Here is a 5159-nt window from a genome sequence, read left to right as displayed (position 1 = left end):
AGTTGGTACTTTCCTCCGCTGGTAAATGGCGACATGGCGGTTGTTGTACACCTGACAGCCAACCCCACCCGTCCCGCACTACCGTAAACCAAAGTTTTCCAATTTGCTACCGTGGTCCGGGAGGATACGGTTTCCGGTGACAAAGGTTGGCAACTCTTCTTTTTTACCGTTGAAGTTTTCCCGAAATCCGGAACCTGTCCTGCGTGCTATGAAATGCCAATTGCGACCGGCGGACGTTAGACCTGAACGCGTCGTATCAATGCGCCGTGCGCCTACATAGATGATAACATGTATAATGTGTATAAGAATAATTTATATGATATAAAAATAATCACGGCTATAACTATAACAATAAAAATAATATTTACCCACGATAATTATATTTTGGTCGGACGGTATTAAAAATAAAATAACGACAACAATTTATATCTGTTATCGGCTTAACGCAATATTATTATAATATATTATTTTAAAATGTATATACTCGTTTTTATAGTAAAATACTAAAATGATAATAATATATATATTGTAATATTAATTTTACTATGCTTATTGTGCTCATTACTGTTTCATTAATCATTACTCATTAGCACGGAGATAATTATCCTACGATCGTTTATAGCGTTTGTTAATACTACTCGCTCGACAATCGTTGTTTCTGGCTGTTCACTTTCCGATGTTGTCGAGAATTGAGAGCGACTGCTACAAATATTTTCTTCAATGGTGTCCAATAAAACTTACCAAAGATGATGTCATTAGACTAGCCGGCTAACTGACTTAGCTGCATTTCATACATAGTGGTATTATAATAGTGCATTAGTGCTATAATATTTAGATATTTAAAATGTAATAACCATGCAAGCTGTTCGTATGGGTTTGCTGTTTGTTTCTAAGAAAAAATTACCTTTCACTACTTTTGTTTTGAAATTTATCCCGTCAACACTGCAGTGGAATTAAAAGCCTATTGCCAGTTGCTATTGTTTTAAAATAAAATGTGGGTGTATTGCTAACATCTGAATTGTGTAATAGGAGAGAGTATAAATGATGATTGTCAATTTTGTACTTAATAAATTGTAAGTGTAGAACATGCAGATATACAACCCTTGCTCCCCCTAAGCAAGAAATGGGTGGAGAAAGAATAAGTAATTTAAAAAAAAAAATTATACCTACCTACCCGGTAGTTTGGTAGAATATAGACAGAAATACTAGAATCAAGATATAATAACAAAAAAGTATAATATATGGACAACATTTTATCAGGCTAAAAGAAGACACTTTCTAAAAATATTTAATAATTAGGTACCTAGGTATTTGATACAATTATAAGACTACTACCACATAATCACAAAAGCTGGGCATTAACAAGTTAATTTAATTTCAACTTTTTAACTTAACTAGTTACTCTTGGATTTTCATTTACTTAACTATTAACTTCCTAAATTTATTTTTCATTTTAAGAAGTAAGTTAAGTTGATTTATTTTGTTTTTAATTTTATTACATTTCACTATTTTATGTCGAAAAATCTGTACCATGAATTGTGTAAAGTTAAAAATTTCATATTTTTCCAATCTAATTTATTAGATAAGTTACTATTGTTCTTTTTTTTAGAAACAAAAAACTTCAATGAAATACATGCTAAATGGAAATACTGTATAAAGTATAGGGTGTATAATGCCTAAAATGTATTTTTGTGTTGGTAAAATAAAAATTCATAAAAATAAACTTTTTTTAGCTTAATTAAATGATTGAAAACATGTGTATTAACTTTCAATTTTTTCTTATAGATGAATATTAACTTAACTGAGTTAAAAAAATCATCAACTTGCCCAGCCTTGATAATTATTAATCTAATTAATTTACTGTTACCTATATAATATTCATAATTAGCAAAATTATATGAATTTAATTATTGTATTTTATGATTGAATAATAATAGTCAATAGTGGTTAATTTTATAACAAAAAGAGATTGTATTTTTATGAATATGGTTAAAGGTGAGATTATTTAAAAATAGATTCACTCATCACAGTGTACATAAACAATATTGTCAGTGAGCCTCGACTGTAATATTTTATTTATTGTGCCTGTATGAAAATAATTTTGATAAATTAATTCAATTAGGGATAGTCAGAGTTCATAGCATTACAAGTATGTTGAAAAATAAAATATAGTTATCATCAAAGTGTACTACTGTAGTAAGTACTAATGTTTGTCTAATTTAGTATGCATAGCTAATGATTTAATTAAACTTTGAAAAATATTTTAAGGTGTTAAAATTCTCAGAATATTAATAGTCGGACAAAGAACTAATATGATATAAGCTAGTATTTCTATTATAGTTTGTAATCAATTTGGTAACAATTTAAAAAAAGAAATGTAAATATCCATACTAAATCTAAAAATCCCAACATTTTTAAAACGAGAATTTTATAAAACCTTACTTAGACATCCATGACAAGTGGTAAGAATGCACCTTGAAAATGTTAAGTATCCATCTCATAGTTTAGGCTCTACATTTTTCAGTCAGGACATGTCCGATTATATTTTATTATATACCTATGGATACTAGATAGTAAATAGTTAATTGGCTAGAACGAAAATAATTTTTTATACTGCTTGAATGTATGAAAACAAAATGTCTCTGAACACTGAACAGCGACTATTATTGAAGTAGATAAAAATAATAAAATAAAAAATACATTTGTTTAGCAAAATGTATTGTGCTGTTCACGCGCTATTTGGGTGGTAAAGTTTTTAAAGATTTTCTTCAGTTTTTGAATGATTATTAAGGTGAGCGGTTTGGTCCTAATTAGGTACCACTAAGATGGAAAGTGGAATAAAATACCTATACTATTTAGTTTGAACAACATCCCATAAGAGAACAATCAAAATGGTTGAACATTGAAGTCGTTACAAAACAATTATCACCTTTGTCGATGTATCTTCAACTTAATGTAACAAACAATATTGCGTGGCGAGGAAAATGAAGGACATTTATCTAAATAATATATTAATATGTTAGATCATTCTTATCAATTTACTCTCACTTCCTTTGCCATAGACTAATAAACGATATTTACAAATATAATGTGACTAAATATAAAATAATTAGTATAGTTGAAAAATGCATTTTAAATTCTGAGCAGAGCGATGAATGTATATTGATTTTACAACGATGTGTGTTTTTATATTCATTTATTTTTATTTTTTTGTATTTTTTCTTACAGTAAAAGTTCTTCGATTTTCTTAAATAGCAGTGTTTTTGGTAAGAAAGTGAATCTAGTTGGTGCATTCGGGAGGTCAAAATTTAAAATTCCCAATAGTTTTCAAAAGAAAAAAAGAAAAACAGGAATTTGTACGCAAAAACATTTTTCGAAAAAATCGATTTTGGTTTTTAGTGTAACTCTAACAAAAATGACCTTAGATACATGAAATTTTCACTGAATATTTATGTAAGCATTTTCTATACACCATAACATTTTCAAAATATTTTGATTTGTGTTGAACTATTTATAGGCAAATTAAATTTTCGATTATTATTTGTTTTTTAAATCCAAGTCAATAAAAATGTTTTCGCTTGAATTGTAAATGTAATATAAGATTCCTCGTAAGTTCTTGTTAATGGAAATTTAAAAAAAGTTGAGCGTAAATCCACAATAACTTTTTATGAGTGTTTAAACTTAAAATTTGGACAAAATTTGTAAAAATCACGAAAATAAACAAACTATATTTAGTTGAAATTCATAAAACATTTTCTATTTAAATCTAAAATTTAAGAACTTAACACAAGATTCCTTACGAGTTTGTCTACCTTTATCAAAATAAAAATTTCCACCGAAAAGTCAAATTAAATTTTTGTGAGCGTTAGAAGTTTAAATTTTTACACCATTGGATATTCGATTTGTCTTGTAGTGATTTTCTTATTTTGTTGTAATTCAAAAACAAATTACTGTAGACATTTTAAATGTACACCAAATGTTTATTTTATAAATTCATATACTTGATAACTAGGGCTGGGATTTCGATGCACTTTGCATTGTTTTTCAAAGCTTACTGTGCAATGCTCGTCTTGTCACAAATTTGTTTTATGTACACTTGAATGAGAATAAGAAAGTTTATTTTGCATTTTTTGGCATTTTTTAGTTTTTAGGTCATTTTCTTAATTTTTTAGGGCATTTTAGAATTTTTGGAGCATTTTTTGAGTTTTTGGAAACCAAGTGTATGAATTTGAAATTTTATTTGAAGATTTTAAGATTTTTACACCAGCATGGTTTTTAAATAAAAATAACAGATTATAAGTAGGTACTCGTAATTCGTATTATATTATTGGACAATCAACTTTTTTTTTAGATTTATACTAAAACTATGTATTTACAATTTACACTTGTAATAGATTTTTATAATGCATTTTTTAAAACTTTTTATTGTAATTTATACTAAAATTATTAAAAATAAAAAAATTTGTAGATCATAAAAGCATTTTTTTTAGGGCATTTTCGGGGGTTTTTAGGTCATAAAAGCATTTTTTTTAGGACATTTTTCTGGTTTTTTTAGTGCATTAAAATCCCAGCCCTATTGATAACATTTTCAAAATATTTTAACTTGTTTTAAGCTGTTGACGGATATTTTCAATTTTTATTTTTTTCTATGAATATCAATACAATTTTATAGGTTGGGTAAAAAAGCATGAAAAATAAATACAAGACTCTTGTTAATTTGTTACAATAGCAGTTGAAAAATATGAAAAATACATAGTCATGTCTTTTTTTATGAGTATTTAAAGTTCGAATTTTGACATCCACTTAACTGTTTTTTTATAGTTGACAATGTAGCAATTAATCAGTCTACTCAATAAATTTAATAATATGAGAGAATCCCTGACTGGTTACAATAAAACTGTATTATCTATAGATACAAGCCTACAACATGTAGCTGGTACCTACATGCGTTTAGTCAACTAAAGTTTCGATAACATGTTTCTGTAAAATGACATATTGTATTAAAGATGAAAGGTATCATCGCATAAAATCTGATAATTATAATAAAAACTAAAGACACCAGAAAAAACCTTGGTGCATATATTTATACATATACGTTGGCAGGTACAAATAAATAGAATAGATACAGATAATTATANTTTTTTTTTTTTTTTTAAGGC

This window comes from Myzus persicae, unplaced genomic scaffold (genome assembly GCF_001856785.1).
Source record: "Myzus persicae strain clone G006 unplaced genomic scaffold, MPER_G0061.0, whole genome shotgun sequence".
In the NCBI taxonomy this organism is placed as follows: Eukaryota; Metazoa; Arthropoda; class Insecta; order Hemiptera; family Aphididae; genus Myzus; species Myzus persicae.
This window is presented reverse-complemented; position numbering follows the sequence as displayed.